Raw genomic sequence first — 11,141 nt, forward strand, 5'->3', positions numbered from 1 at the left:
TGTATCAGCAACCAGGAGAGCATTTTGGATATCAGGATTATGCAAAATCAAATCGCCCAGTTTCTATTAGCTGACAAATTCCGGGTAGTGTCCTGCTATAACTCCTGCTGTGCTCCAGTTCCTGGTTGTAGTATGTTACCCCAAGAAATTATGTCAAGGAAAGTGAAAATTGGTTTTTAAAAAAGATCATATATGCTGTTTACAAGACTTAAGAGCAACTCTGTTATCCATTATAGAATTTCAAATGTTGTAGGAGAGAAGGCTGAGTAATGTTGAAAAGGAAGAATAGACAGCTTTGAATGTGGTTTGTACATTTGCAAAAGGGGGAATTTCAACTCTGAGATCAGGGTTAGTGATAAAACTACAGACTCAACATGTATAAAGAATTGAGGTACAGAACTGGTGTTCTGTCTTACCAATCGACTGTAAAACTTGCAGTGAAGCTTGATTTTGCATAATCCTGATATCCTGGAAACAGAGCATTTGGAATTCTTTCTTAAGAACCACCTGACTTGGTTTTGAATTTTTTCCTGCTTCTCGTCAAGTGCATGAAGACCAGAAACAACATATGTTTTTTAAAAAAGTAAGCAGAAGGAGAAAGCTGATTTTTAAATTATTATGATGATTTATTTGGAAGATTTCTTCATTGGAAAAACCCAAAGCATTGGGGAATATGGAATATGGATGCAAGAAATGCACCTGCTGGTTTACAGCACAGGATGTTCTTTTTGAAATGGTTTCTTTCAGGGGGAGTTGTATCTCAGCTTTATTTTAGTATAGAGAACCCATATCAGTAGCTTTAACTATCTTTGAGAAGAATTTCAGAGATATTCAGTATTTGTTGGAATACTAAATATGTTCGGTATTATTGCTTTCCTTTTGTATGGATAATTCATTTTGAATGACATCGTGGAGTCTGCTTTTTCCCTATTATTGTGCCAAGTTGATAGACTCCACAGTGCAAATAAAACTGGAACTTTGAAGGTCAAATATATTTTAAAATGTGTTCTTCAAGAATATTTCTTGTTTTAGAAGATGACAAATAATGCACAGAGAGGAATGTAATCTCTTAGACAGAAATGTAATATTCTCTTTGGGGAACTGTAATTTGCTGAAGTTCATGAGAGTCAAACACAATATGTAAATGTCACTCAATACTGAAAAAAAAAAAAGGGAAATGTATTTGAGAATATGTTATTACGATTCTGTGTGCTTTCAAAAATTATGTTTGTCAAGGCTTGTAGAATCGTTGGAATATAGTTGAAGCCAGGCTTCTGTTAGTTGTCTGTGATTGGCATATACCCTCAGTGTTCTCAGTGAGTGTTAAAGCCACCATAAATGTCTTTCTAAGTAGAAAATATGTGAATTTTTGATATAGGAAGCAAGCGTAGCATCAGAAAAAATTCTCTTGGATATTTTGTACGTAATAATAACATCAGATAATTTTATTTTTTTCCTTCATGGTTATTTTTCAGGGAGAAAATAGTCTGAAGACAGGATCCTCCTCTACTTCTCCAAGAAAATAAATCAAAACTTTGTGAAAAAAATTCATAAACGCCCTTGTACATGGAAACTCAATTTCTGACCTCCTACCTGGATTGCTCCCAAATAGGGCAGAGTGTCTTGGAGACAGGAAAGGTAATTAACATTTTTGAGAAGACTGTATGCTCCAATGAAAAACGCTTTGCTTTGCTGAGGTTCCTGACAGGGCTGTATCCTTTTCTGTCCCCGCCACCCTTATTCATTACCCCAAGGGAACATTTATCTGGAAGAAGTAAATGTAATGCTTTGGAAAGGTTTCTGTATTCCTGACCAGACATTTAAAAACAGGGCTTGTTAGAAGCTTTCCAGCTCATTGAACAAATTGAATTAACTCATTTAGTCCTCAGGCCTGGGGATGGCAAAATTCGATTCTGTGGAGGTGGCAGCCTGGTCAATCTTCAGCCTTCCCTTCTGTGTGCTTCCACTTCTTCCCTTCTTCATGCCCAGCCCTTTTGGAGGGCAACCTGACAGCCGCATGGTCTTTCACCTCCAGCTTCTCACACGGCCTCTGCTTTTATGGTGATTTTTGCTGTCCCATTTGAGGCCTTAGGAAACTGCCTTCTTTGCCAACTGTTAAAACTGATGCATGGGGTCAGCCCTGTTTGGAAAAAAATTCTCCTGCTAGAAAAGAATTATTTGAGATACAATGTGTGCTGGGAGAATATTTGTCAAAAGGTGAAGCTGAATACCCAACTTTCATGTAAATCTGCTTGATACCACTTGTTAATTAAATATTACTATTGAGAAGTAGTCAAATGAAACAAACAAAAGAAATTACTTTTATCTGCTGTATGTCTGCATGCTTGTGCATTTTAAATATATATTTTAACCAAAGATTTAAAATAAATGTAGATAGCTGTGGCCTAGACAAAAGCTGACCCAGCCAAAAGCATTCTGTAGTTTGTCACAAGATGGTGACATCATCCACAACATAAAAATACATCCCTGCCAAAATTTTTCAAAACACAACAGCTGCAAGTTCTCTTTTAGATGAGAAAGTTATTGAAATAATATTTTAAGGACATTTATAGCTAGGAGAGCTTCTGTCATAAATGCTTTGATAAATATTTAGAATAGAGAATGAAACAAATTGCTCTGTTAAATTATTTGTTGGTTAAAAGGTACAACAAATAACTAAGATGCTTTTAGCTAAATTATTTTACAAATCTATCTTTCTTTAATTTGAGAACAAATAGAGATTGCATCCTGGTGGGAATTCAACTCTTATTGCAAAGATGGGGACTAACATTTCCTTTTAGGAGCACAGTAACTGTGATGTCCAAGACTTAGTACTTGATAATAAGGAATATTACCACTGTAATAGCACTGTGGAGAAGGCATAGGAGAAGGTATGACCCCCAAAGTGACAGTGGCTACAGTAAGATCCCACACCAGAGCAGTGGAGTAAGAATTGAGGAGCAGCAGAAGAAAAGGAACCATTTTTAATTGGCAGTTAATTAAATTGATTGGAATTATCCAACTGTTTTGTTGCCCATGGCAATATGCCCTTCTTTCTTCCTCAGCATCCAGAACTGTTGCTTCAGACATCTTAGAGGTTACACTTCTGACCTGTCTCTGTTTTTGGGTTTCAGATCATGAATTTGTTGAAGCTTTCTCTGAACCTTTGTTATGTTGTCCCCTTTTAGCCTTCCCCTTTCCCCTTGAAGAGTCCTTATAAGGCAGCCATTCCATCCACTTGATATTTTCAGTTGCCCTTCAGTTGCCTTTTCTAAGTTGATTCTGTCCTTTTCAGAGGCATCCATCCTTTCCAAGGTGACCAGACCATTCAGCACTCAGGATGAGGATAGAGCAAGATTTTACACAGTCACAAAATGAAGCACTTTGTCTTGTTTTTCATACCCTTCCTGAATGACGCCTGATGATCTGTTGGCATTTTTGGCCGACACTGCCTGTTTGAGTCACTGATTTCAGAGAACAACCAGTTGATGATTCCAGTATCCTTCTCTCAAGCTTTAACTGCCAGTCCTAGTTTCAGTGTCATGTTGGCATGGTTTAGATTGTCCCCACCTTCCCCTCCTTGCAGTGTGTTCTCTTACCCTTATCTACATGGAAGTTCTGCCATGATCTTCCCTGCTTACAGACCTTGGTGACTTGAGTTACTTGCTAGGGCATGTTATTTGATTACCTGAAAGAGCACAATACCATTCACAGACTGTTAGATGAATTGCTCTCTCACTTCTCCAGGTCATTGATCGAGATGAATAAAACTGCCTTCTCCTGCCCTCTCACTCATGCATGCTCCTGACCCTTCTCCATCCCGAGAATTGTCCTTTAGTCTGTATACTTTGCTTGATGTTTTTGAAGAAGACCATAGAAGAGGACTCCAGGCCTGTGACTGCTTGATTTCTTTAATAACATAATCACATGAAGCAAGATCAAGGCAAATTAAAGATACATTATTGTATCCACTTCTAGAGCTACAATTTAATGTATTACACATTTACTATTTAATCAATACAGCTAAGAATGTTTCTAATATTTATGAGAAGAGGCAGCACATAGACATGGTTAAAGAAGCAAAAACCCTGGAGACATAATATTTGAAGTTGAAGTACATAATTTATGCATTTCTAGAAGTATTTCTGACAAAAATGGAATATGTCTGTCAGAGGATATCTTTAGAGGTTTGGTTTTTTTCCTCCCATTAGAATTAAACAGAAATACTGATGGCATGGTATGTGGAATATAATTACCTGTCATACGTGGAGCATACCTCAGTCAAGTAAAAGCTTTATGGTGATAGACAGTAATTAATAAAGGCCGAGAACAGTTCCTTTTATATAACTTTTTCATTTAGACACTTCAGTTGAATCACAGTAAACTGTAGTTTATAATATATGTCGTATATAATGTGGGTGTCATCTGTCATATGAACAGTGTACACATAAGGAAAGAGATGAAAAGTTAGCCTGTTCAAGCTAAAAGAGGTTTGGCCATTGAGTGGAACAACTGCCTCCATTGTAGTGTTTGCAGAGAATGCTATCACACTGTCCCTGATGCTGAGGGATGGCAGCCAAGCCATAGAGATTGCTCTGAGGACAGTGATGTCTTTTGGCTTGTCCTATTGCTGGTTTAGGTGAAGTAATATTCTAGCCGACAAGGAAAATACCCATGTTTACTTAGGGAATATATTTTCAGCTCCATCTTATTTGCTAGTGTTTCTATGTAGGCAGCACTCAGAATTATCTATTATTTGACTTTAAAGTTATCCAATTTATGAACTTGTCACTTGAGAATGAAAATTTGAAAAATGTGAAGCTATTAGGACAAAATAATATTCAGCAAATTTTAAATCCCTTCTGTTATTGTAAAATAGCTATAGGTTCTACTGGTAGAAGACCTAAACTCTTCAAATACTTGCTTTTGTATTTCCAGGTAAGCAGTCTTGTTTAGAAAGGAAAGGATTGTTGCAAGAAAATTGGACTTGTACTTTGCCACAGCCACAAACTACACAGGTATCAGAATTACTTTATTTGTGAGTTTTGTCAACAGGGGTTAATCTTCAGAAGGATTCCAAGTTATTATAGTGTGTAAACAGATGCTTACTTCCAAACAGGTTCCTATAGACAGCAGCTACTTGAGTTTTCTTCTCTGCTATTTTGACTTTGTAATTGTCTGGCTTGCTGTTGTTTCATCTTTTTCTGAGTATTCGCATGTTTCCAGTATATGCTACATTGGAGCAAGAGCTTACAAGGACAGAAAGCTTTTGCTATACTTGTAATAGGGCAGAACTTATTATAGAATATAGTGGGTTTACTCATTAAGGCAAATTGGCTCTCATTCTCTATCTCATTTTCAGATATTTATAAGTTCTCAGGACACTTTTTGCCAAAAGGCAAATAAATATAGCATGACCATTTGTACAGATTTTTTTCAATATTTGACTGAAGTACTCTGCTGGATGATCTGGTAGCTTTCTCACTTGTTATGAATTTTCCTAGTTCAAGGACTTGTTAGATATTAGTGGCATAGTTCCAGTGTAATCAGTAGTAGTATAATGATGCATATCAGCTGGGGAATGGATCTCATGTCATGAATTCAACTACTTGCACTCAGATGTTCAAAGTAACCTACAAAAGAACTCTTAAAGCCAATGTTCTCTTTTTTTTTTTTTTTCCCCCCCCCTCCCTTTTTCTCTCTTTTAATTCCTTCTGAGGAAGGCAAGTTAAATATATGAAAACAAGTAGTCAGGAAGATTTACATAATATTATAAAAATTTGTTTAGAATAAATAAAACCCACAATGTTTCAGAAGAAATGGCCAAAATATATACATGATCTAGGTCTATTCACACCTTTTTTTTTTTTTCTGATGCTAATTCTGAAAATTGTGCTGCAAATTCTGTGTTACAGCATCTGCAGCCTGTATCTATGTTGACAAAACCACAAAAAGAAAAATACGATTATGCAAGATATTTTTTTAAATTCATGTGGAATTTTAAGCATTACTGTGCAGTATAATTGAGATTAAGTTGTCAGTTATTTGCCACAATTTATAATAGAATAATGTAAGAATTGACTTATGTACACACAAAAATCTTGCACGATGTTCTAGATTACTTTAATTGCCATTTAAAAAACTGTACTGATCCTGGTGATGAGCGTAACCTGTAGGAAAAGCCGGGATGAAGAATTGTGGGTTTTTTTCCATTTTTTTATTCATCCTGATGCAGTGATGTGTACATTAAAATCATCTACTAGTAAAACATACTTAAAACCACCTTTCAGATCTCCACGTTTCTCAAAGACTGTTTATTGAAATGATTCTCTGTGGTCCAAATAATTAACAGTAATTGCATCCCTCAAACAAAACCATGTCTTTATCACTGAGTAGGTGGTAAGACCCAAGAGTGAATCCTTTAAAAGAATTGCCTCTCTATGGAAAGACATGAAAGAAAGCAACAAACAGTCCTTATCATTTTGAAAATAAAACCTGAGAAAGTTGAGAGGTACGTTCAGTACTCTTTGCGAAAGATGTTCTGTTCTCTGGCAATTTTAGTTATCATATTGTGTAGAATAACCAGATGTTTTTTCTAGATATTGGCATTAAATTAAAAACAAAAACAAAAAAGGAAGAGAGTTTTGGCTTCCAACTTCTCAATAAATCTAGCAAGCGAATAAAAGCCAAGTATTGTGTTCAGTTGTTTGTTTCTACACAAATGCTATTCTCTTCCTTAATTTGATTTGGTAATGTATTTAGTTTTAAGGGATTTTTTTTTTTTTTTATTAACGTTGATGCTATTGTGCTGAGTGAAATCATAAGCTTGTCCAGATGAGCTATGTTGAGAATGATGAACTGTTTCTTTGTGCTAATACTGAGGAGATATTGAATAAAAGAGTACAAACCTGAAATCCTGAAATTTAGGAGAACGCTTGTTTCCTGGTTTTTCTAGCTATTGTACTCTTCAATATACAGGCTCTGTGCCTTAATTAATCTTTGTATTACGGAAATTATGTGCCGAAATATTGCTTATGGAAGTGTTATGTGACCTCTGAACACTGAGTGCTAGTGTTGTTAAGGTATGAAGCCTAAAAATATGGTAAATGAAAATGCATTTGAATGACAGGACCATTATTAAAGTTGGAGGAATTAATTAAAGTAAGGTGCTAAAAACTTGTCAGTATATGAATGTCCTGCAGAAGCAACCAAAATTCAGCAACCCAAACCAAGCCTAAGTTAGGTTCACTTAAAAACAAAAATTCTTTTCCTAGTGGAACAAAGCAATAAAAGAATAATTACTCCATGTGATTCTTCATCTTGTCATGTCTTTTCTTAAATATAAAAATTTCCAGTTGTATATTTTCTCTGTAGTACTCTTCCTCTTCTTACTTTATCTGATGCTGTCTCAGGTGTTTGTTTGGCGGATTTTTTGGGGGTTCATGTGTGTGTTTGGATTTTTTTTTGTACACTGCCTTCATATTCCTCACAGATGTGTCTTTGAATTTTTTCATGCTTTCTTCAAATGATCCTTTAAATACACAAAGGTTCTAAAAGGCTTTCTGTACTAATCTCCTGCAGGGAAAGCAGAAGAAAGCTGTTTTTAAAAAAGAACCAAAATCAACAGGAAACTCCCCACCACTACTGACAAACAAAACCCCCACAAACCCCCTAAACAGAAAACCAGCTTTTGCATCTTTGAGAACCACCAGAAAACAGCATACAAATGCTGTTTAAAACTGCAATTCTGGAGTTTTCCTCCAGGTGTACTACTACGATTGTTTTAAAGTGTGACACCTCAGTAGGATGGGTTAATACGTGGTTGGTTATATATCTTCTCCGCTGCAAAATCTGTGTGGGATCTGCTGACAGTGTAGTTGTGCCTTCTGGAAGACTGCTCTCTCTTGAGGGAAGATCAGTTTCTATCCAGTGTTCCAGGATAATGCTGACATGGAGTGTGTTGTACTCCAAACCATTGCCTGTTTCCAGAGAAATGGAGTCTGTGTATGGGCTTGGGCTGGGACTGGCTCTCCCATCAGCTCCCTACATCTCAAAGAATCAAGCTTTATTCAAATGATTATTTGGTAGGAAATGGGGGTGCTAACCAGCGGTGCAGTCTGGGGAGCTGGACAGCCTAGTCTCTAGGGTGCTTTTCTGAGCTCTAGGAAACAGATTTTCTACAAACATTTTATTGACTTCTTAACCTAGACTGAATTTTCTTTATCTCTTACTTTGCCTAGCATGTGACATAATGGCTTATGTGAAGAAAGTACTAGGATAGAGTCCAAGCTTGGCTGAAACTAAAACAAGTCAGTAATTAGTTGTACTTACATTCCCATATGGCTCTGTGCTTGCTTGCTTTGCCCTTTTTATGAGCTAAACTGATAGACAGAAATCTTTGAGTCACAGCGTGTGAAATGACAGACTCAGATGGTACTTATAAAGATACGAGCAGCAGACAATGAAAACATCCATTAACTAGCAGAGGATAAGTTCAAAAGCAACGGAAACAACACTTAATCTCTTGGGACTCTTCCCCCCCCCCAGTAATGGAATTTTGGCTTTACGTTAACTGGGTACTTCTGGAAACTATTTTCTTAATCAGATTTCACAAGTCAAATGGATCAGTCAGTAGTGATCGTATCCTGTAAGTTGAAAATTTTTTTTATGGATATATTTTTTTGTAGTCAGTGCTGAGGGAATTATATCGCTCAGCAGTTGAGAAATATTGAGATTAGGTAACATTTTGCCCATTTAAACTAGATAAATGTTAAATATCTATAACATACATGAACCCTCTTGCCAGCCAGTGAATAATATTTAGCTCTACATAAAAATAACTAAGAATTCTGGCAAACACAGCATACACTTGGTGGTTTTATCTGAAACTAAAGAGACTGTAACTGTCTGTCAGATCAGCTGCATGAAAAAATACAGCAGTCAGGTTACAAGATGAGAGCAAATTCTGATTTTATGAACTGAAAATCCTATTTAGGCTATTTCAGGCAACTTGCTTAAGATGCTTGAGACAACAAGACTGTCTCTTGTAATTGAAAATGTTACACATTTATGAAAACTAGAATAGGTAAGTTTCTCTTTCAAATTTAATCTTTCAGCATGATAATGCAGAATATACATTGCACTTGACTGATTTGGGGAATATAAGAAATCCTAAAGAACATACTGGATCACTTTGGTTATCTAAACAGAGCGAAGTATTTTTCACACATTTATGTTGAATTAAGATGGACTAAAGTGGAAATAATCTTGAAAACGTAGCTGAAAGGACTCTTTTTAATTATGTTAAAGGGTTAGATCTAAAGGTAGTAATCAAAGAGCCCATGGATGAATTAAAATTGTGTGGATAGTAAAAACAAGCAAGATGAATAAGTGACTAAATAAGTTCATTAGTGGTGGCTGGTTTAGTTATATGTTCAGTAGCAAAGGCATAACTGTCCCCAAACTGTGGAATGGGAGCAGGACCTGATATTGTGTAAGACTTACACAGTAGACAGCCTTGCTTGATAGAGAGGGGGTTTTCTTTCTTAGTAAGTGCCTGAAGTATTGTCTACTTGCTAATGATTATTTTGCATTCTGTATCATTCTCATTTTTCTATACCTGTATGTAGAAAAGCAAGATTAATAGTTGATATGAGCAAGCAAATACATCTTGTTTTGCAGGAGTAAGAGTTTCCATTTTCTTTTCTGCCAGATTTAAACAAGGTCTTCTGTGGCTGCTAAATCCTTTCATTCAACCAGTCTGTGGCACTTCGATGTGTATTTTGAAACTTCGTGGCAGAGAGATTATATGGAAGGACGTAGGATTAACATTAAGTATGTGCTTGAGTGTGTGGAACCTTTGCAAGTGGAGAAGAGCTGAAAATGATATTAATACCAGTCCTCAAGGGCTTGTGGGTTAGGGAGGGTGGTTGTTGACAGTCACAGCACAACAGAAGGGGAGGATTTGGGAGGAGAGAGGAGGAGCTGCCTTTGACATGCTGATTTTCATTTGGCAAGAGGACATCTGGAGAAGATTCTGTAGAAGCAGTTTAAATTATAAGTGTGAACAAAAGGGAAGTGAGTGAGGAGGAAAGAAATCTGGGAATCATTGATGTGGAGTTTGTAATTAATAATCCTTGAGAATAGCTAAGGTTGCCCAAGGACAGGCTCGTTATACTCTGTGCATGCTACAGAGCCTATTGCATCTTAAAATACAAATCTTCTCACTTAGATACTGATTTTGTAAGAATTGAAATAAGAATAATCTTGAAACATGGATCTGTTGTTCAAACTTAAATTTACATTACTTCTAATAAAATTATGAAAAATTGTAGAAATCCATAATTGGAAATATTTTCCCATTGGACCGCAGCTTGTCTTCAGAATTACAAGGGTGAAGAATCCAAGTTAATTCATTATGTAAAATTTCCCTGAACACACAAGGAGGACAATTATAAAACATTTCTGGTTTTAGTAAGGAAGCAACAAAGTAATTCTCTTGCAATTATGGTTGATTTTATGCACTACATTTTCCTTTTTTTTTTTTTTTTTTTTTTTAAAAAAAAGGCAATAATTCCCCATGTATAAGTTACTTTTTAAATACGAGGAATTTTTGTTACCATGATTGTTTGAGAAACCACATCTAATTCTGAGTTTCACACGCCTGGAAGTTACAGTTCACACCCAGTGATAAAAGCCATGCAGGATACTGACATAACTGGGTGTACTGGAGTTCATCTCCTGCTGACGTGTCTGCCTTTTGGATTCAGAAAACATCAGCTGTTCAGAACACTGCAGTTAATAATAAATTGAGAGAAATATCCAGCGAATTAGTTTCTTCAGAAATCCAGGCTTGTTATAAGAGCCAGGGTATCTGTTTCTGGGTAGAATTTAGCTCATCTATTTTTCACAGAATTAAGAAAAAAAGTCATATAGCTTCGCTTTCTTGCGTAAATTATTTACTGATACATGGGGTGTCATATTTTTTTCCCTGCTGACTGATTTTAACTGCTTTTTCAGTTGTTTTGTCATCTGTAATTTGCATTGTCCTCCTTTCTTTTGGGAAGGTTCACAGCCTGGTGTTAATAGCATATCTTACCTAGAGAATGGTTAATTTTTAGTTAATACAGGCCTTGCTTTAG

General features: G+C 36.1%; 1 long non-coding RNA gene across 8 annotated transcripts in view; it reads left to right on the top strand.

Annotated features, from left to right (window-relative positions):
- The window catches only part of LOC110360016 (uncharacterized), a 128,223-nt gene that overhangs the window by 43,545 nt on the left and 73,537 nt on the right, over positions 1-11,141 (top strand). For 7 of the 8 annotated variants that reach the window (XR_010473702.1, XR_010473698.1, XR_010473701.1 and 4 more), the window contains 2 exons: positions 1,476-1,638; positions 4,939-5,018. This is a non-coding gene — a long non-coding RNA (uncharacterized LOC110360016). The remainder of the gene's footprint in view (positions 1-1,475; positions 1,639-4,938; positions 5,019-11,141) is intronic. The other variant, XR_010473704.1, reaches the window with a different exon arrangement.

Source organism: Columba livia, chromosome 7 (assembly GCF_036013475.1).
Source record: "Columba livia isolate bColLiv1 breed racing homer chromosome 7, bColLiv1.pat.W.v2, whole genome shotgun sequence".
In the NCBI taxonomy this organism is placed as follows: domain Eukaryota; kingdom Metazoa; phylum Chordata; class Aves; order Columbiformes; family Columbidae; genus Columba; species Columba livia.